Genomic DNA, 25,106 nt, shown 5'->3' on the forward strand with positions numbered 1-25,106 from the left:
GGGGATTTTAACATGCAGGTAGACTGGGAGAATCAGGATGGTATCGGGCCTCAAGAAAGAGACTTTGTGGAGTGCCTCAGAGATGGATTTTTAGTGCAGCTGGTGCTGGAGCCGACCAGGGATAAGGCGATTCTGGATCTGGTATTGTGTAACGAACCAGAATTGGTCAGTGACCTCGAAGTGAAGGAGCCATTGGGAAGTAGTGACCATAATACAATAAGCTTCAATCTGCAATTTGAGAGGGAGTGGGTACAATCTGAAGTGACAATATTTCAGTTGAATAAAGGGAAATATGGAGCTATGAGGGAGCAACTGGCCAAAGTTCAATGGTTTAATACCTTAACAGGGAAGACCGTGGAGGAACAATGGCAGATATTTCTGTGTATAATGCAGAAGATGCAGGATCAGTTCATTCCTAAAAGGAAGAAAGATCCCAGGAGGAGACATGGGCGGCCGTGGCTGACAAGGGAAGTAAAGAAACATATAAGGTTAAAAGAGAAAAAGTATAACTTAGCGAAGATAAGCGGGAAAACGGAGGACTGGGAAGCTTTTAAAGAACAACAGAGGATTAGTAAGAAGGAAATACGCAGAGAAAAAATGAGGTACGAAGGTAAACTGGCCAAGAATATAAAGGAGGATAGTAAAAGCTTTTTTAGGTATGTCCAAGGCAAAAAAATGGTTAGGACAAAAATTGGGCCCTTGAAGACAGAAGCAGGGGAATATATTACTGGGAACGAAGAAATGGCAGAGGAATTAAATGGGTACTTCAGATCTGTGTTCACTGGGGAAGACACAAGCAATCTCCCTGAGGTAACAGTGGCTGAAGGACCTGAACTTAAGGGAATTTCTATTTGCCAGGATTTGGTGTTGGAGAGACTGTTAGGTCTGAAGGTTGATAAGTCTCCGGGACCTGATGGCCTGCATCCCAGGGTACTGAAGGAGGTGGCTCGGGAAATCGTGGATGCGCTGGTGATTATTTTCCAGAGTTCAATAGAATCGGGGTTGGTTCCTGAGGATTGGAGGGCGGCTAATGTTGTGCCACTTTTTAAGAAGGGTGGGCGGGAGAAAGCAGGAAATTATAGACCAGTTAGTCTGACCTCAGTGGTGGGAAAGATGCTGGAGTCTATTATAAAGGATGAAATTACGGCACATCTGGATAATAGTAACAGGATAGGACAGAGTCAGCATGGATTTATGAAGGGGAAATCATGCTTGACTAATCTTCTTGAATTTTTTGAGGATGTAACTCGGAAGATGGACGAGGGAGATCCAGTGGATGTAGTGTACCTGGACTTTCAGAAAGCTTTTGATAAAGTCCCACACAAGAGGTTAGTGAGTAAAATTAGGGCGCACGGGATTGGGGGCAAAGTACTAGATTGGATAGAGAATTGGTTGGCTAACAGGAAACAAAGGGTAGTGATTAACGGCTCCATTTCGAAATGGCAGGCAGTGACCAGTGGGGTACCGCAGGGATCCGTGCTGGGACCGCAGCTTTTTACAATATATGTAAATGATATAGAAGATGGTATCAGCAATAACATTAGCAAATTTGCTGATGACACAAAGCTAGGTGGTAGGGTGAAATGTGATGAGGATGTTAGGGGATTACAGGGTGACCTGGACAAGTTAGGTGAGTGGGCAGATGCATGGCAGATGCAGTTTAATGTGGATAAATGTCTGGTTATCCACTTTGGTGGCAAGAACAGGAAGGCAGATTACTACCTCAATGGTATCAAATTAGGTAAAGGGGCTGTTCAGAGAGATCTGGGTGTTCTTGTCCACCAGTCAATGAAGGCAAGCATGCAGGTACAGCAGGTCGTGAAGAAGGCTAATAGCATGCTGGCCTTCATAACAAGAGGGATTGAGTATAGAAGCAAAGAGGTGCTTCTGCAGCTGTACAGGGCCCTGGTGAGACCACACCTGGAGTACTGTGTACAGTTCTGGTCTCCAAATTTGAGGAAAGACATTCTGGCTATTGAGGGAGTGCAGCGTAGGTTCACGAGGTCAATTCCTGGAATGGCAGGATTGCCTTACACGGAAAGACTGAAGTGACTGGGCTTGTATACCCTTGAGTTTAGAAGACTGAGAGGGGATCTGATTGAAACGTATAGGCTTATGAAAGGACTGGACACTCTGGCAGGAGGGAACATATTTCCGTTGATGGGGGAGTGCCGAACCAGAGGACACAACTTAAAAATACGGGGTAGACCATTTAGGACAGAGATGAGGAGAAACTACTTCACACAGAGAGTGGTGGCTGTGTGGAATGCTCTGCCCCAGAGGGCAGTGGAGGCCCAGTCTCTGGATTCTTTTAAGAAAGAATTGGATAGAGCTCTTAAAGATAGTGGAGTCAAGGGGTATGGAGATAAGGCTGGAACAGGATACTAATTAGGAATGATCAGCCATGATCATATTGAATGGCGGTGCAGGCTCGAAGGGCAGAATGGCCTACTCCTGCATCTATTGTCTATTGTCTACTGTCTATTGTCTATTGGACTCGCCACATAAACACAGTGGCTACAAGAGCAGGTCAGAGGCTAGGAATACTGTGGAAAGTAACTTACACCTTTATTTTCTCTTTCCTGTCTTCCTTTTCAAGAGGCTGTGACCATTCAAGGCCTGGAATCTGGTCCTTCAAATCGACTTTTCCTTAATTAGTCTTATCTGCCGCTACATTCGAATCTTTGGGTAGGTCACAGGCTCAAAGATCAGGTGTCATCAGAAACTGTTAGTTCAACCAATCTGTCAACTCGCCAATGAAATGAAAAGAGATTACACACAATGAAAGGAAGAGAGATCCCATATGTGTCCTACCTTACTTTTCTTTAAAGCTCTTTTTGTGGCTTTCTGTTGACCTTTAAAGGTTTCTCAATCTTCTAGTTTCCTGCCGATCTTGGTCACTTTGTATGTCTTCTTTTTCAATTTGATAGCCTCCCTTGTTTCCTTACACACCCATGACAGATTACCCCTTTTCCTACAGTCCTTCCTTTTCACCGGAATATTCTTTTGCTGAGCACTTTGAAAAATTGCTTTGAAAGTCCTCCACTGCTTGTCAACTGTCCTATCATAAAATCTTTGTTTCCAGTCTACTTAAGCCAAGCCCTCCCTCATCCTATAGTGTTCTCCCTTGTTTAAGCAAAGGACCCTGGTATTGGATTTTGTCTTCACACTCTCAATCTGTATTTGAAATTCAACCATTCTGTGATCACTCCTTCCAAGGGGATCCTTAACTATGAGGTCATTAATTATTCCTGTCTCATTACACAGGACCAGATTGAGGATAGCTTGCTCCCTCGTCAGTTCCATTACATAGTGTTCAAGAAAACTATCATGGATATACTCAACGACCTCTTCCTCAAGGCTACCCTGACCGAGCTGGTTTGGCCAATCTACATGTAGATTAAACTCCCCCATGATAATTGCCGTACCATTGTTACAGGCATCAGTTATTTCTTTGTTTATTGCCTACCCCAATGTGATGTTATTATTTGGTGCCCCATAGACTACACCTATCAGTGACATTTTCCTTTTAGAATTTCTCATTTTCACCTAAATGATTTCAACCTCATTCTCCATAGAACCAATATCATCTCTTAGCACTGCCCTGATGTTGTCCTTGAATATCAGAGCTACACCACCTCCCTTACCTTCCTATCTGTCCTTCCGAATAGTCTGACACCCCTGGATATTTAACTCCCAATTGTGACTATCCTGCAACCATGTCTCTGTAATGGCTACTAAATCATAGTCATTTGCGACGATTTGTGCCATTAACTCATTGACTTTGTTACGAATGCTACAAGCATTCAGGTAAAGTGCCCTTATGCTAGTTTTCATACTCTCATGATTTCTAACTCGTCTAATAATATCTCCTGAGTTATCCTTCATTTTTACTTCTTTCATAGTCTGCCTTGTACTCAAGCTAACCTGCTGCTTCCCTTTTTGTTTACCATCATACCTTCTGTCATTTTCCCTTTCCCTTCCCCCCAACTCACTAGTTTAAAGTTTAAACTAACCTGGGGGACAGTGGTGAATTGTATCCTTACTCTGGGTGTTGTTAGAGTATATCAGATCAGATGGAAGAGAGACCTGGATCTGTGGGGCTCCAGATCAGATATTCCCTCCCACCATCCTCTGTTTATGGTTATATCCAATAAAACCTACCATTACTCACTCATAGATGGGTAGACCTCACCTTGCTACAGGCAGGAAAGTGGAGTTAAGACAATTGTCATACCAAACTTTGTTTTATTTGTTTGTGGGAATGTGGATATTGCTGACTACCACAGTAATTATTGCCCTTCGCTATTTGCCCTTGAGAAGCTGGTTTCTGAACCACTGTGGTTCGTGTGCAGCAGGTAAACCCATGATGCTGGAAGAAGAGGGAATTCCAAGATTTTGACCCAGAGACACTGAAGGAGTGGCAATATGTTTCCAAGTCAGGATGGTGAGTGGCTTGGAGGGCAATTTACAGGAGGTGATGTTCCTATGTATCTGCTGCTATGTATCGGTTGGTGATAATTACAGGTTTAGAAGGTACTGTCCGAGGAGCTTTGATGAGTTACTGTAGCGAGTGTTGAAGGTGATGAATGGGCTATCACCCAAGTGGGCTGGATCGTGTTAAGCTTCTTGAGTGTTGATGGAGCTGTACTCATCCACTTCTCTCTCCCCAAAACTCCTGACGTGTTCTTGTGACTACAGTCCAATTCAGATCCTGGTCAATGGTAAAACCCCAGGATGTTGATAGTGGGGGATTCAATGGTGGTGATGATATCATGATGAAGGATCTTGTTGTATCGCTATTATTTGAAAACTAGATTCTTAAGCAGACAGAACTATGCATATCTTTAAATTTGATTTGTATTTCTATATTATGTTAAGAAGGGAAGGTTTCTGTGAGTACAACTACATCAGTCGCTGCTCAACCAGTCTGGCAGACACTTCCCATTTTGGCACAAACATGCTGACATTGGAAAAGAAGGCAGAGTGGGCTGGGCTGAATTTGCCAACGTTGTTTCTGGTGCCTAGGTTGATGCCTGGCGTATCATGATTGTAATGAGGTCAGCCAGGTGAACTTCATAGACTGTGAGTTCCCTGACAGGTGTTGTTAACCTGGTCCAATCAGGGAGCCCTGGCTGACAGGTAAGAACAGGAGTGTCAGGCATCCTGTTCATTCTGAGAGCTGGCTCTGAGGGAGCTGGATCAGCATCAATGACACTCTACATGTAAATAAAAGGTGACTTGATGGTGGGATACTGGCCTCTGTGGAGTTATTTCAGTGGTGATGACAAAAAAGCACATTCCTGAAAAGATTTGCTTGCACCAGTCATTTTAGAGTTGTGGTCAGCATTTCTGGCATCATGCTGTTATTTGGGATGCTTGGAATATTCTATCCTGCTGTCTATGGCTGGGCCCAGAATGTGAAAAGATATGCAGTATTTTTCTGGGCTAATGACACTAGGATAGGTTAAAAGCAATGAGTAATTATCCTGATGACTTGTGGACCCATAGCTTTTTTGGTTATTAGGAACTTGACTTTCCCTGAGGCAACAAATACCTTTCCAGAACTGAAGAATTTATTAAAGGAATATTAAACTACAATCCTCATCTAATTCTGAGATACTATTGGTTTTAGTTGGCAATTTGAGAACAAGGGGAATGTGTATCAGGATTTTTGACCAAGTTAAGATGACTGGCATAAGATTTTGGTTGTACTCTTAATGAGATGTTGAGAGACCTTTTAGTATGTGGGATATTTCAATGGAATATGGAAACCCTCGTGAATCTGACTGAGCTTGGGAACACCACTTGAGTGAAGGCAATTGCATAGCTTCACCCAGGACATATCCTGAATAGAGGGAATTTAGGTCTGCTTACAATTTAGGCCCAAAATAAAGCCAAGCCTTGCCAAATGGTTATAAGTTTCTTCAGGATCCCAACCAGCAAGCCATTGTAGACTGGAGACAACAAAAGAGTCCCACTAGACCTAAATTGAGTAAGAGAACTCATAGGCTGATACCCAGGAGAGGATACACACTAAAAGATCCACTGACATCTGGTTTGGAACAGTTAAATTGCTTTGTAGTATCCAAATCAAAACCAATCAAAATAAGTTCTGGTTAAATGGTCACCTGGTTCAGATGGAAGTCGATACTGGCCCGGCCGTTTCAATGATCGCAGAACCAGTCTTTAACAAAATTCACTCTGAACTCCAACCTTTAGGTTTGCGTAAGATCTCAGCTCGACTGAGAACACATACCGGGGAACCTTTACAGATTAATGGTACAATATTGGTCCTAGTCTCTTGTGAGAAGCAGCTGGTTCAGTTACGACTGATTGTAGGAAGAGGCTCAAGCCCAAGCTTGACGTGGCAAAATTGGTTGAGAAAAATTCATGTAGATTGGCTGAACATTTTTCGATTAGAAAATAACTGCTTGAGTGAAGTCCTAATTAAATAGCTGGAAGCTTTTCAGGAAGGTCTGGGGACTATCAAAGTATCCAAGGCCACCTTGCATGTTGACCAGGAGGCAATTCCACAATTCTGGAAGGCCCACCCTGTGCCATTTGGCTTACAGCAGAAGGAGAGGCAGGAATCAGAAAGCTGAAAAGCGAAGGCATCATCAAGCCAATCCAGTTTGTAGAACGGCCTGTGCCAGTCATACTGCTGTGCAGCCTGACAAGTTGTTTTCCTTTGTGGAGATTTTAAACAAACTAAACTGCTTTTCGCAGCTGGATAAAAACCCAATTGGGTTGTGGGGGGGGGGGCGTGGCTTTCCTTCATGAAGCTGGACATGAGTCATGTGTACTTGCAGTTAGGTTTGAAGTGTGCTACAATTATGACGCATAAGGATTTATACCAAATGTAAGACTGCCATTTAGTGTATCACGAGCCTCTACAATTTTTTAGTGGACAATACAAGACAGTTTACAAGGTCTTACCCCAGGTTGCCATTTATCTAGATGACATGCTAATAACAGGGGAGACCAATAAAGAGTACTTAGAGAACTTGGGGGAGGGACATAGTCCTTACACATTACTCTCTGGCCAGCATCCAACCTAAAAGGGAAAATGTGTGTTTCAGGCACCCCTACTTGGTCTAAAGAGTCAACGAGGAAAAAGTGAGGACTGCAGATACTGGAGATGAGAGTCAAAAAGTGTGGTGCTGGAAATTATTTTTTAAGCAGCATCTCAGCAGCAGGAGAGTCGACGTAGCAAGTATAAGCTCAAGATTGGGTTACACACATTGGAAGATAAAGTGAGGGTGACCAAAGGCGCTCTAGCTCCTAAGTCAGTTCCAGAGTTTAGGTCTTTCCTTCGGCTGGTGACTTGTTATGGCAAGTTCATACATAACCTGGCCTCCATCCTGGAACCTTTGCATCAACTCTTAGAAAAAGGTCACCTTGGAAATGGTCACATAACCAAGCCATAGCTTTCAGGGAAGTGAAGAAACAGCTACAGGTCGTTCTCATATAATGTGCGTTTTGTAATTGTGATTTGGCTGGAATGTGATTTGTGAGTTGCAGAACTATTTTCAAAAAACAACTTGCATTCTCTTTTATGCAATTCCATCCTCTGTATTATCAGCCGGCTGTGATTTATTCTGCTCGGGCATCTATAGCAACAGGTTGTTGTCTGTGCATGTGCATTTATTTGCTTCTATCTGCAACTAAAGTAGGGGAAGCTAACATTGGAATATTTTGCTCAATGCTTACTGGGATCATGCACGGAGTTGGGAGGGGGGGGGAGCGGGGGGTGCGCAGGGTGCCAAGGAGCAGGAAGGGAGAGAAAAAGACAGGGAGCAAAAGACAGGGCCTTTTGTTAAGCAGAGGCTCATTTGCTGGCTATCTGAAGCTTCAACAGATGGTGGTTTTACAAGAGAGAGTGTATGTATGTGGAAGGGGGGAGATGTGAAACTTAAGATGGACTACTGGTGACCCTCGATCTCTCCCCAACCCAACCAACCCCAAGTTATGCCCAATCCAAGTTCATTCAATCTCCATTTGAAAGGTGTGGGCTGAGGATCTGAGAGTCTCGGCCCCTCATTCTCTCTGAAACCCAAGACCCATCAAAACCTCCAGCCATTCAGAGCATGCCAGCCCTCAAAAAAAAAGGAGGTTTTACTCACACCAAAAAACACCTTCCAGAACTTTCACTGAGTTTAATGACAGAGAACCAGGATCTGGACAAACTCCACTCCAGGAGCAGGGAATACAACACATTGGGAAATTTCGCTTGTAACAACTTGACATTTCTGTAACTAATGAGAAATGGACAGGTTCGCTAAACTGGAGTTTTCCCATAGGGCCCAAAACTTGTATTGTGCAGTTTTCAATAACACAACATTGCAAGGGGACCCAACTATCGCATTATAGGAGAGTTGTCTGTATCATCTTCTGAAGTGTTGGCACACTGTTATCCCAAGTGAGATCTGATGCAATACCTCCCCATTCAGCATTAGGGTAGTATTAACCTAATGGAGAGGCATACCCAATTCGCATATGGATCAGTACTTTGGCTAATACACCCAATTAGAGAAGCAACGTTTGGCGGTCATTTTTGGAATCAAGAAGTTCCACCGATATCTTTGTAAACTTGTAATAGTAAATGATAACAATCCCATGCAAGGTCTACTTAAACAGAACAAGTTGGTACCGCCCATAGCTTCAGGCCACATTCAGCAGTGGACTCTAATAGTAAGTGGGTATAATTACAAGTTGGAACATCATCCAGGAGACCAAGGTGGCAAATACAGATGCATTGAACTGCCTCCTGCTGGCAGATACACTGCCTGTGGTATCACCACCGGAAGCGTCTATAGTGGTTTTAAATTTTCTGGACACACTTCCAGTTGCAGCTGATATCAGACTTTGAATACAGAAAGATTTGGTCTTGGCAAAACTGATGGTAATGGGCCATCACAACCAGAACTGAAACCTTTTTGGACCTGAAGAGACCAGCTCACAGTAGAGGACAACATATTATTATGGGGAGCAAGAGTGATTGTCCCAAGCTGAGGACACCACCAGATACTGGCTGACCTTCACCAGGGTCATCTAGGGTTTTCTGAAATGAAGATGTTGGTGAGAAATTATGTCTGGTGACCAGGATTAGATGCAGACGTAGCCATCTTGGTGGGGCAGTGCCCAGAGTGCCAACAAGGACAAAAATTACCTCCAGCAGCTCCCCCACATTCATGGGAATTGCTGGGTAAACTCTGGACTCAGTTGCACATCAACTATGCAGGTCCTTTTCATGGGCTCAATGTTCTTAGTCATTGTGGACACCCACATAATGTGGCTGGATGTGCATTGAATTCATTTGTCAAACATGGGGACGACAATAGAAAAACCAAGTGTAACTTTTGCAATGCATGCTCTCCTAGAAGTGTTGGTCACAGATAACAGAACAGCAAGGAATTTCCTGAAGTCAAATGATATTCAACATATAAGGACAGCTCCATAACATCCAAGGGTTGGATAAAAAACAGCAGTCCGAGCTTTTGAAGGCAGGCTTAAAGAAACAGCCTACAGCATCATCATATACCAAACTGTCCCAGTTCCAGGACCACCCTTTGCGTGACTGCAGGACTAGCTCCAGCAGAGTTGCTAATGGGGAGAAGACTACATACCAGGTTAAATCTGATCTTCCCAGATCTGGGGTGGGGAGGAGGGGGGGGGGGGGGTGTTGTGTGGTGGGGTTGATGGTAGTGTGACCATCAGGAGTGCCAATGCCAGAATGCCAGACACAAGCTCCACTGAGCAAGACAGACAGTTCACTCAGGGAATGAAGGTTTATGTTGAAACCAGAGGAATGGCTGTGCATGGGTAAGAGGTATGGTTGATGCTGATGTCAGTCCAGTGATGTATAAATTTCAGATAGCTGCAATGGTCCTGAACAAGCACATGGACCATATGAAAGCTGCAAACTCACAAATGATGTGGGAGCAAAATGTGCCTTTCTGATTGTTCTGGAACCTATGGGTTCTCCCTCTCCCTCTCCATTAAGTATTGAAGATACCTCAGAACCTGAGAACCATGGAACACAGCAGATGCCACCACCTCAGCGTCTTTGTCCCCTGAAGAAGAGAGTGAAGTTCTTCTAAGATGCTCTGGGCACCAGCCGTGAGTTACTGGTTGTTACACATTGCTCCTATCACCAAAATCTGACTCAGTATTAAAACACTCAAGGAAAAGAAATGAACTATGTCCTCAGAGTCAGGGGGAAGACATTCAATGATTTTAACAAGGTCAGCTAGGTGGATGGCATAGAATATGAGTTCCCTCATTGGGGCTGCTAATCTGGTTCAATCAGGGAGCTCTGGCTAACAGATATAAACAGGAGTGGCAGGCATCCTGTTCACTCTGAGAGCTCCCTCAGAGCAAGCTCTCAGTGCCAAGAACTCTCCGTGTGTGAATAAACATGGTGGCACAGTGGCTAGTGCTGCTGCTTCACACCATCAGGGACATGGTTTTGATTCTACCCTGGGCGACTGTCTGTGTGGAGTTGCATGTTCTCCCCATGTCTGCGTGGGGTTTCCTCCAGTTGCTCTCATTTTGTTCCACAGACCAATGATGTGCAGGTTAGGCTAAATTGCCCATAGTGTTCAGGGATGTGTAGGCTAGGCAGATTAGCCATGGGAAGTGCTGGGTTACAAAGGTAGGGGATGGGTCTGAGTGGGATCCTCTTTGGAGGGCTGGTGTGGACCCGACAGGCTGAGTGGTACAGACAGGAATTTAAATGCCCTTCCTGTATTCAAACTTCCAAGAGGAAGGTGTAAAATCCCATCCAACAATACAGACATGTTATAACATTGGGAAGTGAAAGCAGAATTATTTTTTCCAAAGTGTGAAATTTGTAAATGTTAATGCTGAGAAGGATGTTGTGTTTTCAAGGAGCAAGATAGGTTAACACCGGATGCAGTAAGAAATTAGGAAGGCATGTGGCATGAGGATTCGTATTATAAAGGGATTGGGCACATGGCTAAAGACCTTTGGCTATAAATGTGTTCCACTATAAAGGGTTTTGTTGAGACTACATTTGAAATGCTGTGTGAAACTTTGGTCTCCATATTGACTAGATTGATCCTACAGATGACAGTGAGGATCTGAGTAAATTGACTGATATTCTCTAGTGATTTGAATCATAGAATCCCTACGGTGTGGAAACAGGCCATTCGGCCCATCCAACCGTAACCCTGCATTTCCCAAAGCTAATCCAAAGCACATTCCTGGACACTATGAGCAATTTAGCATGGCCAATCCACTTAACTTGCATACCTTTGGACTGTGGTGGGAAACTGGAGAACCTTGAGGAAGTCAATGCGGACATGGAGAGAATGTGTGAACTCTGCACTGACTGTTGCCCGAGGCTGGGATCAAACCTGGGTCCCTAGTGCTGTAAGGCAGTAGTAACCATGAACCACCATGACACTGTAAGAATGAGAGGTGATCTCAATGAGGCATAAAAGATTCTGAAGGAGCTGGACAGAGTTCCTTGGGCAGTCAACAAACTATAAAAAACAGATTATCTGAATGAACTTAATGAGAAAACCCATGAACAAACATAGAATCCTGACAGAATGAAAAGAGACCATTTGGCCTATCAAATCTGCACCAACCCTCCAAAGAGCATCCCACCCAGATCTCTACTCATACATTTATCCTGGTTAATCCATCTAATCAACATGTCTTTGGTCTATGGGAGGAAACCAGGAAATCTGATGGAAACTCACACAGACACGGGGAGAATGTACGAACTCCACACAGGCAGTAACCCAAGGTTGGAATCCATCCCGGGTCCCTGGTGCTGTGAGGTAACAGCGCTAACCACTGAGTTACCATAACCACTCAAGATTCACATTTAAACTTTATGACAATCAAACTAAAACCAACATCAATGAAATATGAATTAAAAGGCATATGCTGATTGGTTAAAACTATAATCGATAATTAAATAGCACATGAAAGAAAGAGCTCACTGATTCTACTGGGTGGTCCCCTCATCATTCACGTCACTAATGTCAGCCATAAAACCTTTCAAAAATCTGGACTTGCAGTGGCTTTACTCCACAGTTACATTCAATTATCCGATTTTCAGTAAAATGCACATTTCTCAAGGCGCCTGTCAGCTCAGTTCCCAGAAACATATGGGAACATAGGTCTTGTTGCAAAACAAGGGCATTTGGCCCATTTGCACATTCACCAGTTGTCTGTGCATTTTAATTTAACGCCATTTTCCGGTACTATCCCTGCGCAACCTTATTTAAATAACTATCCAATGCCATCTTGTATGCCTCAATTGAACTTGCCTACGTTTCCAGGCAGTGCATTCCATAACCTAACAGCTCGCTGTGTGAAATTGTTTTTTCTCTCACATCACCCTAATGTCTTCTGCAAAACACTGTTAAAGTGCCCTCTGGTTTTCAATTCTTTTATGAGCAAGAGCTATTTTTCCCTATCTTTTCTGTTCATGATTTTGAAAAATTCCAACTAATCTGCCCTCAGCATTCTGAGCTCTGAGGAAAAATGTTCCAACTTCTCCATTCCATCGTCATAAGTGAATTTTCAAGTCCCTGAAAACTTATAAACTATTACTGCACTCTCTCTAATGTGTTGACCTCCTTCCTGAAATTTAGTGGGCCCAGAACTGTACAACACTCCAACTAGTGCCTTAGACTGATACTGCATAACCTGACTACTCTTGTCCTTCTTAATGAAGCCTAGAATATTGCATGCTTTGTTAGCCGCTCACTCTATCTGCCTTGCCACCTTTAATTACTTGCGCACATATGTACCCAGCTCCCTAGCCAGAGAATCATAACGATCTACAACATAGATAGAGGTCCTTCAGCCGTAGTATATATTGACTTCAGCAAAGCGTTTTGCTGAAGTCAACATATACTTTTCAATGAAAGATTTTGCATTGTAGAGTGGTTACCAAGTTTAGATCACATGGTATACATGGAGAGCTAGCCACTTAAATACAGAATTGGCTCAAAGGTAGGAGACAGAGGGTGGTGGTGGAGGGTAGCTTTTCGGACTGGACGCCTGTGATCAGTGGTGTGTCGCAAGGATCAATGCTGGGTCACTGCTTTTTGACAATTATATAAATGATTTAGATGTGAATGTAAGAGTTCTGGTTAGCAAGTTTTCAGATGACACCAAAATTGATGGTGTAGTGAACAGCAAATAAGCTTACCTCAGAGTACAAGGGGACCTTGTAGGCCGAAGAGTGGCAGAGACTGTTTAATTTAGATAAAGGTGTGGTGCTGTAAGGCAAATAAGGGCAGGACTTATACACTTAATGGTAAGGTCCAGGGGAGTTTGTCAAACAGAGAGACCTTGGAGTGCAGGTTCATAGTTCCTTGACAGTGGAGTTGCAGGTAGATCGATAGTGAAGAAGGTGTTTGGTGTTTAGTGAAGAAGGCCTTTATTGGTCAATGCATTGAGTACCAAGAGTTCAGAAGTCATGTTGCAGCTGTTCAGGACATTGGTTTGGCCACTTTTGGAATATTGCGTGCAATTCTGATCTCACTGCTCTAGGAAAGATTTTGTTAAATTTGAAAGGGTTCAGAAAAGATCTACAAGGATGTTACCAGGCCTGGAGGATTTGAGCTATAGGGAGAGGCTGAATAGACTGGGGCTGTTTTCCCTGGAGTGTCAGAGGCTGAGGGGTAACCTTATAAGAGATTTATAAAATCATGAGGGGCATGGATAGGGTGAAGAGCCAAGGTCTTTTCCCCAGGATTGGAGGGGGGTGGGAGTGGTCCAGAACTAGAGGGCATTGGTTTAGGGTGAGAGGAGAACGATTTAAAAGGGACCTAAGGGGCAACTTTTTCATACAGAGGGTGGTCCGTGTATGGAATGAGCTGCCAGAGGAGGTGGTGGAGGCTGGTACAATTACAACATTTAAAAGGCATCTAGATGGGTACATGAGCAGGAAAGATCTGGAGAGATATGGGCCCAATGCTGGCAGGAGAAAGTGAGGACTGCAGATGCTGGAGATCAGAGCTGAAAATGTGTTGCTGGGAAAGCGCAGCAGGTCAGGCAGCATCCAAGGAGCAGGAGAATCGACGTTTCGGGCATGAGCCCTTCTTCAGGAATGAGGAAAGTGTGTCCAGCAGGCTAAGATGAAAGGTAGGGAGGAGGAACTTGGGGGAGGGGCGTTGGAAATGCGAATCGGTGGAAGGAGGTCAAGGTGAGGGTGATACACCAGAGAGGGGTGGGGGCGGAGAGGTCAGGAAGAAGATTGCAGGTTAGGAAGGCGGTGCTGAGTTCGAGGGGTTTGTCTGAGACAAGGTGGGGGGAGGGGAAATGAGGAAACTGGAGAAATCTGAGTTCATCCCTTGTGGTTGGAGGGTTCCTAGGCGGAAGATGAGGCGTTCTTTCTCCAACCGTCTTGTTGCTATGGTCTGGCAATGGAGGAGTCCAAGGACCTGCATGTCCTTGGTGGAGTGGGAGGGGGGGTTAAAGTGTTCAGCCACGGGGCGGTTGGGTTGGTTGGTCCGGGTGTCCCAGAGGTGTTCTCAGAAACGTTCCGCAAGTAGACGGCCTGTCTCCCCAATATAGAGGAGGCCACATTGGGTGCAGCGGATGCAATAAATGATGTGTGTGGAGGTGCAGGCGAATTTGTGGTGGATATAGAAGGATCCCTTGGGGCCTTGGAGGGAAGTAAGAGGGGAGGTGTGGGTGCTAGTTTTGCATTTCTTGCGGTTGCAGGGGAAGGTGCCGGGAGTGGAGGTTGAGTTGGTGGGGGGTGTGGACCTGACGAGGGAGTCACGGAGGGAGTGGTCTTTTCGGAATGCTGATAGGGAAGGGGCGGGAAATATATCCCTAGTGGTGGGGTCCGTTTGGAGGTGGCGGAAATGACAGCGGATGATACGCTGTACATGGAGGTTGGTGGGGTGGTAGGTGAGGACCAGTGGGGTTCTGTCCTGGTGGCGGTTGGAGGGGCGGGGCTCAAGGGCGGAGGAGCGGGAAGTGGAGGAGATGCGGTGGAGGGCATCGTCGATCACAACAGGGGGTAAATTGCGGTCCTTGAAGAAGGAGGCCATCTGGGTTGTACGTATTGGAACTGGTCCTCCTGGGAGCAGATGCGGCGGAGATGAAGGAATTGGGAATATGGGATGGCGTTTTTACAGGGGGCAGGGTGGGAGGAGGTGTAGTCTAGGTAGCTGTGGGAGTCGGTCGGTTTATAGTAAATGTCCGTGTTGATTCGGTTGCCCGAGATAGAAATGGAGAGGTCTGGCAAACAGAATGCTGGCAAACAGAACTAGATTACTTAAGGATATCTGGTCAGCATGGATGAGTTGGACCGAATTGTCTGTTTATAAGCTGTACCACTCTTGAACTTTATGACATTCACGCTGCTCAACAAGAATAACCTAACTATTCTAATCCCGTTTTCCAGCTTAGCCCATGGCTTTTAATGCCTTGACATTGCAAATGCCCATTTAAATAATTCTTAAATGTTATGAGGGTTTTTGCCTTTACGACCCTTATAGGCAATGAGTTCCGTATTCCCACTGCCCTCACGTTTCCTCTAAACCTTCTGATCCTTACCCTGAATGTATGCCACCCTTGATCCCTCCATCAAGGGGAAAAGTCCCTTTCTGTCTACCGCATCTATGACCTTCATAACTTTATACATCGTAATCATGTCTTCTCTCAATCTCCTCTGCTCCATGGGAAACAATGTTAGTCTATCCAACCTTTCTTCATAAGTGAAAAATCTCTAGCCCAGGTAACATCCTGGTAACTGGCACCTACTCCAGTGCTATAACATCCCTTCACTAATGTAGATTCCAGATCTGAACACAATACTCTCATTGTGGCCTAACTAACATTTTGTACAATTTCAGCATCATCTCCCTATGCTTCATCTGATAAAGGCAATTGGACCACATGCTTTCTTAACTACTTTATCCACGAGTCCTGGTATGTAAAGACCATATTAGATTAGATTACTTACAGTGTGGAAACAGGCCCTTCGGCCCAACAAGTCCACACTGACCCTCCGAAGCGCAACCCACCCATACCCCTATTTACCTAACACTACGGGCAATTTAGAATGGCCAATTTACCTGACCTGCACATCTTTGGACTGTGGGAGGAAACCGGAGCACCCGGAGGAAACCCACACAGACATGGGGAGAATGTGCAAACTCCACACAGAGAGTCGCCTGAGGCGGGAATTGAACCCAGGTCTCTGGCGCTGTGAGGCAGCAGTGCTAACCACTGTGCCACCGTGCCGCCCATAAAGGGACTGGTTTGCACCTTTGATCCCTCAGGGTCCTACTATTTATGTATACTCTTGGCTTGTTTGTGCTGTCCAGGTGCATCACGTCACATTTATCCAAATTGAATTCCATTTTCCACTGATCCACCCATCTGACCAGCCCTTGTTTATCCTTATGAAGTCTAAGGCCATCCTCTGGCTATTTACCATCTCACCAATGTTTGTGTAATTTGCAAACTTACTGATCAACTGTCTATACTTAAGCATCAATCACTTATATAAACTGCAAACAGCAAAGGCCCCAACACTGACCACTGTGAGACCCCAATGAACACAGACTTCCAGTCAGAAAACCACCTGTCAACCACCACCTTCTGCTTCCAATTGTGGATCCAATTTGCCAAATTTCCTTGGATCCCATGGGCTCTTACCTTTGCTATCAGCATCCCATACAGGATCTTATTAAAAGCCTTGCTGAAGACAAGTCGACTCCATCAATGACATTGCCCTCATCTACACACCTGGTCACTGCTTTGAAAAATTTCAGTTGGAGAAGCACCTTAAGCTCTCTCTGTTCCTCTGAGTTTCCCAGTGTCTTGCCATTCATTGAGTAATGAAAGAGGACTGAAGGATAGCCAATGTGGTATTGTTATTCAAAAATGGAGCAAGCGACAAAGGAGAAAACTATTCACCAGTTGGTTTAACCTTTGGTAGTGAAGCTATAGGAAGTAATTCCGAGGGACAGAGTTAATTGGCATTTGAAGAGGCAAGTTTTACTCAAGGATAGTTAGCACTGTTTTGTTAAGGAAAAGGCATGTCTGACCAACTTGATTGAATTTTACAAAAAGATGACCAGGTGTGAAAATTAGGGCAATTCTATCCCTCCAACATAGACCATGCCTTGCTCTTGATGAACTGAAACTTGTTAACTTTAAACTTTAAATGGTACGAGGGAGGAGTTCAAATGGTTTGTGTCAAATATTCACAATCATGAAATATAGCATTCGAGTTGAGAATCCTGCTTTGCAATGCAACCTGCAGTTTCTGCAGCAATTTCCCATTTAATGAGACTGAGGTTAGCTCACTTCCTTCATATCTCATGTCACTTCTGTTCACCGCCTACACATTATCATTTTACAGTGATACGCAGTAACCACTTTTTAGAAATGATATTTTACTGCGAGGATTTACAAAAAGTCCTTTGGAGATCTCCCCAGCAGCAATTTTTCATGTTTCACTGATAACAGTGTTTGTGTTTCAGCGAGGGTCCAGGATGAAGCTTTGTTGATCTGCTGTAGCTGGTGTCACTGTTCTGCCAGGTGACAAACAGAACTATGTTTCCATGTAACTGGGTGCAGCTAAACTACTTCCTCACTGACTTTTTCTGTACGAGGGACATGAACTTGGACTGCAGCACAATCTTTCAGTATAAGGTAGGTCATTACGAAATTGAAAATCTTGGCAAAAGCCTATTACACAACCCACAATAATCCTAAATGACCCTAAGAAGGAATAGGTGAGAGCTTGTGTGACATGGGAAGAGTGGATTTATGGCAGTTTATTGTGATTAGTCTGAAAGTGAAAAATACAATGCTGATAGACAATGAATACGTTTCAGATCACTTCACTTCAATCTGCTGGAACAGGGTTCCATCCTCTATTAGGGCTGACAGGGTGATTTCTGAGTTGAGGCCTGTAGTATATTGGAGTTCATATCTACCATGGTAGTAGAACATATTCCTGTGAAAACTGCTGCAAACTCAGGGGAGAGTAAACTGGGATGTGATCTAATTTCCTAACAAAGGGAGTTACCTTCATATAAACAATCCAGTGACCCCCTTGAATACCAAACCCAGTGATCCCATAATAATAATCCAATCACTCCATCGCACAAAATCCAGAGTTCCCCATTATATAAAATTTAGTGATTCCCATAATAAACCAGTTATCCCCATTATGCAAATCCCAGTGATCCCCATTATATAAAAACATATGATCATCATTACTGTATACACAACCCAGTGAGTCCCAGTATGTACAACTGAAGTGAACAACTCCAATGAATGGGACTTCACAGATCCAGTGATTAAATTTTGCACAGCCCATGTGAACATAAGTGAATAGATGTACACACAGCCCCAGTGAATGGGAATATACACAACCCTAGGGACCCTAGAAATCCAAAGAACATAACTCCAGTCATACACAATTCCAGTGAACAGAACTGGACACAGTTGCATTGAATGGTCTGATTCTACATAGCCCGATAAATTCTAGTATGTACCCACCAGCATGCCCCAGTTAAACATACCAATGAACCCAATTAGAAATAACTCCATGTCAACGACATCAAGTATAGCACCTCTGAACCAGGTGAAAAATACTGTGGTGAATGCCATTACATTAGTGATGTGGAGCTGCTGCTGTTGAACTGGGGTGGACAAAGTTGAAAATCACACAGCATCAGGTTATAGTTCAACAGGTTTATTTTGAACTAGAAGCTTTCAGAGCAATGCTAGTGTGCTTCCAAAAAAACCTCTTGGACTATAACTTGGTGTTGTATGATTTTCAACTTTTTTTTTAGTTCATTCATAGGATGAGGACGTCACTGGCCTGATCAACATTTATTGCCCATCCATAATGTGCCAGAGTCGGCCACATTGCTGTGGGTCTGGAGTCACATGTAGGCCAGAGCAGGTAAGGGTGACGGTTTCCTCCCCTAAAAGACATTAGTGAACCGATTGAGTTTTTCCAACAATCAATAATGTTTCATGGTCATCGTTAGACTCTTAATTCCAGGCTTATTGGATTCAAATTTCACCATCTGCCATGGCAGGATTCAAACCTGGGTTCCCAGGACATTACTTGGGCCTCTGGATTAACAGTCCAGCAATAATACCACTAGGCCATTGCCTTCATGATCATGAAGACTCACATTAGGCCCCATTATTGCAGCAACCCCGAGAACTCTACTATTCACTGCCACCATTATAGACCCATCAAGTGAGTGACAATCTATAAAACCAGGCAAAAACTATAGCAGACAACCTTTTAACACTTTAAGAACTAGTTGAAAATGTGGGTGTTGAGCATCTGAGCAGTATAGTGATAGATTAAGAAAAGGTGCAAAAAGGTTGGTAGCACTCCAGATAGAGAGGTCTCCAGGTTCAGACAGGATGCATCCTAGATTGCTGAGAGAGCAAATTGTGGAGCCATCGACAGAAATGTTGCAGGTATCTCTGAATACAGGATTAGTCCCGTGGGACTGGAGAATTGCAAATGTGACATTGTTTTTTGAGAAAGAGGCAAAGCATAACCCCGAAACTACCGACCTGTCAGCTAAACATCAATAGTGGGAAAACTGATGAGGCCAAAATACAGGATAAGATAAATATCACTTTAAGGAAAATATAATAATACTGCTTTGTCATGTGCAGGTCGTGTCTGACAAATTTAACTGATTTCTTTGATGAAATCCTTTGATGACACAGGCAGTGGATGTTCATAGAATTGCTACAATGTGAAAAGAGGCCATTCAGTCCATCGAGTCTATACCAACCCTATCCCTACATTCACCATGGCATGTCCACCTAGCCTGCACAACCCTGGAGTATACTGGGTAATTTAACATGGCCAATCCATCTCACCGGCACATCTTTGGACTATGGGAGCAAACCAGAACACTCAGCAAAAACCCACACAGACATGAAATTGAAGCTGGGTCTCTGGTGCTGTGAGACAGCAGTGCTAACCACTGTGGCATGTTGTACATTTGGACTTTCAGAATGCTTTTGATATGGTGCCATATAGCAGGTTAGTTAGCAAATCAGAAATGTTTAGGATTGAAGAATCCTCGGCAGCATGGATTCAAAGCTGTCTAAAAGATGCAGAACAGGGAGGAGGTATAGATAGGCATTTCTCACATTGGAGACAAGTTGAAAGAGGGGCAGCATGGTGGCTCAGTGGTTAGCACTGCTGCTTCACAGCACCAGGGATTCGGGTTTGTTAGATTAGATTAGATTACTTACAGTGTGGAAACAGGCCCTTCGGCCCAACAAGTCCACACCGACCTGCCGAAGCGCAACCCACCCATTCCCCTACATTTACCCCTTTACCTAACACTACGGTCAATTTAACAAGGCCAATTCACCTAACCTGCATATCTTTGGACTGTGGGAGGAAACCGGAGCACCCGGTTTGATTCCACCCTTGGGCGACTGTCTGTGTGGAGTTTGCACATTGCCCCTGTGTCTGTGTGGGTTTTCTTTGGGTGCTCTTGTTTCCTCCCTCAGTCCAAAGATGTGCAGCTTAGGGTGGATTGGCCATGCTAAATTGCCCATAGTGTCCAGGGATGTGTGGATTAGTCATGGGAAATGCAGGGTTACAGGGATAGGGTAGGGATGGGTCTGCGTGTGATGCTGTTTGGTGGGTTGATGTCGATTCAATGAGCTGAATGGTCTGCTTCTACTATGTAGGGATTCTATGAGATGTCCCTCAGGGACTGGTGTTTGGATCCTTCCTTTTTCTGATTTGTATAAAAGATTTGAAGATGGGTGTTGAGGGCAAAATCTCTAAATTTGCAGATGATACTAAACTAGGGAGAATAGTGAATTATGAAAATGATGCTGAGCAACTTTAAATAGACTAAATAGGCAGGTATCTGGCAGATTAATCTCAATGCAGAGAAATATCAGGTAATGTACGAGGATAGAAAAGACACAGTCAAAACGTACAGGCTCAAGGGTCCAACTTTGAGGGGAGTACAGGACCAAACGAACGTCAATTTCACATGCATGATTCTCTGGAAGTGGTCATGCAAGTTGAAGCAGTTATTAAGAAGGCTTATAGGATCTTTGGGTTTATAAATAGAGGCAGAGAGTATAAAAGCTAGATTCTGAACCTCGACAGGTCATTGGTCAGAGACAATGCAGAGACATTGTGTTTGCTAGCACTGTCGGGTACAGAAGAAGTAAGTCATGGGCATTTATGCAGAGACAGTGATGACGTTTGGAGTATTTGTGTTCAGTTCTGGGCAACTTGTTTAAGGAAAGGTGTTAAAGCCCTGGAGAGAATTCAAAGATTTTCTAGAATGATAACAGGGATGAAAGTTTTTAGATACAGTAAAGATTAGAGAAATTGGCCTTATCCTCCTTGGAACAGAGAAGATTAAGAGGTGTTTGTTTTATTGAAGTGTTCAAAATTATGTAGAATTTTAACGGGGTAAAGAGGAAGCTGAAAATGTGTTGCTGGAAAAGCACAGCAGGTCAGGCAGCATCCGAGGAGCAGGAGAATCGACATTTCGGGCATGAGCCCTCATTCCTGAAGAAGGGCTCATGCCCGAAACATTGATTCTTCTGCTCCTTGGACGCTGCCTGACCTGCTGTGCTTTTCCAGCAACACATTTTCAGCTCTGATCTCCAGCATCTGCAGTCCTCACTTTCTCCTCGAGGGTAAAGAGGAATACTTGTTCCCACTAGTTGGTAAGTCAGAAACTAGGGGTCACAACTTCAAGATTGGCAGCAAGAGAGTGAGGAAAGAGATGAGGAGAAAGTTCTTTACTCAGAGAGTTGAAATGCATTGCCTGGGAGAGTGATGGAAATGGTTTCCAGATGTGGTTTCAAAAGAGAGCTGAAAGTGATTATTTCGAGGGCTGTGGAGATAGAGCAGGTGAATGGGACTAACTGGGGAGCTCTTTGAGGAGCTGGCCCAGAAATGATGGATCAAATGCCCTCCTTTTGCATTGTAAAATTCTATGATTCTATAACTACAGTGCCAGAAAGGTCCAGTGAGCCACATGACATGCAACAGCAATTAACCCCATTATAATTCTTTTTGTTCAATCAAGGAATGTGGATTTCATTATCAGAGTCCATCCCAAATAGGCCCATTTATTGCCCATTCCTAGGTGCCCTCTAGAAGGTGGTGGTAAGCTGCCTTCTCAAACTGCTGCAGTCCATGAGGTGTGGGTAGACCTACAGTGCCATTAGGGAGGGAATTCCAGGACTTTGACCCAGCAATATGAAAAGGTATATTTCCAAGTTATGATGTCCCTCAGTATCTGCTGCTGCTGTCTTCTAGGTGGTAAAAAGTGGAGGTTTACAAGATACTGTCAGAGGAACCTTGACGAGTTACTGTAGCAAATGTTGAAGATGATGGATGGGCTGTCAATCAAGGGGGCTCCTTTGACCTGGATGGTAATACATCATAGAGTCATACAGTATAGAAACATGCCCTTTGGCCCCATGTCTAACTAACCAGCAAATACCAAACTACACTAAAAACCAAAGAACTTGCAGATGCTGGAAATCAGAAATTGCTGGGAAAATGCAGCAAATCAGGCAGTATCTGAGGAGAGAAAGCAAATTTAGCATTTTGAGTCCAATGACCCATTCTGATTTTGTGCTAATCTCATAGCCGACTATGCCTTAGCAATTTAAGTGGGCTTGTCCTGATGCTTCTTAAATGTTGCAAGGTTACCTGCCACCGTCACCCTCTCAGGTAACATGTTTCGCATTTCTGCCACTCTTTGGGGTTAAGCTTCTTGAGCGCTATTGCAGCTACACAAACCCAGCCATGTGGTGATTATTTCATCACACTCCTAACTTGTGTCTTGTGGATGGTGGTCTGCTCTTGGGGAGTCAGGAAGGAAGTTATTTGCTGCAGAATTCTTAATTCCTGCTCTGCTCTTGTATCTACTGGATTCATATTGCTAGTCCAGTTCAGTTTCAAGTCAATGAAATTCCCAGGATGTTGATTGTGGGAAATTCAGTAATGGTAATGTCACTCAATGTTAAAGGAAGATAGTTAGATTGTCTCTTGTTGGAGATGGTCATTGGAGACACTTGTGTGGTGTGAATGTTGCTTGCCATTTATTGAGTCAAGCCTGGATGTTGTTCAGGTCTTGATGCATTTTGACATGGACTGTTTCAGTATCTGAAGATTTGTGAATGGTGCTGAACATCAGCGAACATCCCCACTTCTGACCTTATGGAGGGGAGGTTGCTGATGAGTAGCTTTGGTTGATGCTTGGGCCTAAGACACTACCCCGAGGAACTCCTGCAGAACTGTCCTAGACCAGAGATGACCAACTTACAACAATCACAATCATCTTCCTTTGTGTTAGGAATGACTCCAACCTGCAAAGAGATTTCCCCTGATTCTTATTGACTCCAGTTTTGCTAGGGTTCCTTGATACTGCACTTGATGAAACGTGGCCCTGATGTCAAAGACAATCACTGTCACCTCACCTCTGGAATTCAGCTGTTTCATCCATCTTTGAGTCAAGGCTTTTATGAGGTCAGGAACTGAGTGGTACTGGCAGGACCTGAACTGAGTGTCACAGAGCAGATTATTGTTGAGTAGGTGCTGCTTGTTAGCACTGTTATGTACAGAAGGAGAGAAGGAGCAGGCATTTATACAGAGACAATGATGAAGACGATAACTTTTGGAATATTGTGTGCAATTCTCGTCTCCTTCCTATCGGAAGGATGTTGTAAAACTTGAAAGGGATCAGAAAAGATGTACAAGGAGGTTGCCAGGGTTGGAGGATTTGAGCTACAGGGAGAGGCTGAACAGGCTTTGGCTGTTTTCCCTGGAGCATCGGAAGCTGAGGGGTGACCTTATAGAGGTTTATAAAATCATGAGGAGCATGGATAGTGTAAGTAGACAAGGTCTTTTCCCTGGGGTGGGGGAGTCCAGAAATAGAGGACATAGGTTTAGGTGAGAGGGGAAAGATATAAAAGAGACCTAAGGGGCAATGTTTCACACAGAGAGTTGTGCGTGTGTGAAAGGGCCTGCCAGAGGAAGTGGGGGAGGCTGGTACAATTACAACATTTAAAAGGCATTTGGATGGGGATATGAATAGGAAGGGTTTGGAGGGATATGGGCCGGGTGCTGGCAGGTGGGACTAGATTAGGTTGGGATATCTGGTCGGCATGGACGGGTTGAACTGAAGGGTCTGTTCCTGTGCTGTACATCTCTATGACTCTAATTATTCAGTGGAGTTGATGAAGCGGATATTTGGAGTGGATGATGGAGAGGGTAAGTGGAAAGGGTATTTAGTCAGAGGGAGAGGTGGTGAGAGCATTTATTCAGAAGTGGTGATGAAGATAGTATTTTTTTCAAAGGGGTCATGGAGAAGGTATTTTTTGAGAGGAGGCTAAAGAGGGTACTTATTTATTCAAAACAGTGATAGAGAGGGTACTCATTCAAAGGAGTGAAAGCTCGGGTATTTAATCAGTGTCAAAACAAAGGGCAGGGTATTTGTTCCAAGGATTCTGGATTAGTGTTGCTGGAAAAGCACAGCAGTTCAGGCAGCATCCAAGGAGCAGGAAAATCGACGTTTTGGGCAAAAACCCTTCATCAGAAGCACAGGCAGAGTTCCTGAAGGGTGGAGAGATAAATGAGAGGAGGGTGGGGGTGGGGAGAGAGTAGCATAGAGTACAATAGGTGAGTGGGGGTGGGGATGAAGGTGATAGGTCAGGGAGGAGGGTGGGGGAAGGTAGCAAAGAGTACAATGGGTGGATGTGGGTGGGGATGAAGGTGATAGGTCAGAGAGGAGGGTGGAGTGGATAGGTGGAAAGGAAGATAGGCAGGTAGGACAGGTCATGGGGACAGTGCTGAGCTGGAAGATTGGAACTAGGGTAAGGTGGGGCAAGGGGAAATGAGGAAAGGTGAAGTCCACATTGATGCCCTGGGGTTGAAGTGTTCCAAGGTGGAAGATGAGGTGTTCTTCCTCCAGGTGACAGGTGGTGAGGGAGCAGTGGTGAAGGAGGCCTAAAACCTCCATGTCCTCGGCAGAGTGGGAGGGGGAGTTGAAATGTTGGGCCACAGGACGGTTTGGTTGATTGGTGCAGATGTCCCAGAGATG

General features: G+C 44.3%; 1 protein-coding gene across 1 annotated transcript in view; it reads left to right on the forward strand.

The window, feature by feature from the left end:
* The window catches only part of LOC140463122 (uncharacterized), a 220,793-nt gene that overhangs the window by 23,814 nt on the left and 171,873 nt on the right, over nt 1-25,106 (forward strand). The window contains exon 2 of the mRNA XM_072556854.1: nt 17,499-17,670. The gene's annotated coding sequence lies outside the window, so the exon portion shown is untranslated. The remainder of the gene's footprint in view (nt 1-17,498; nt 17,671-25,106) is intronic.

Source organism: Chiloscyllium punctatum, chromosome 37 (assembly GCF_047496795.1).
Source record: "Chiloscyllium punctatum isolate Juve2018m chromosome 37, sChiPun1.3, whole genome shotgun sequence".
In the NCBI taxonomy this organism is placed as follows: domain Eukaryota; kingdom Metazoa; phylum Chordata; class Chondrichthyes; order Orectolobiformes; family Hemiscylliidae; genus Chiloscyllium; species Chiloscyllium punctatum.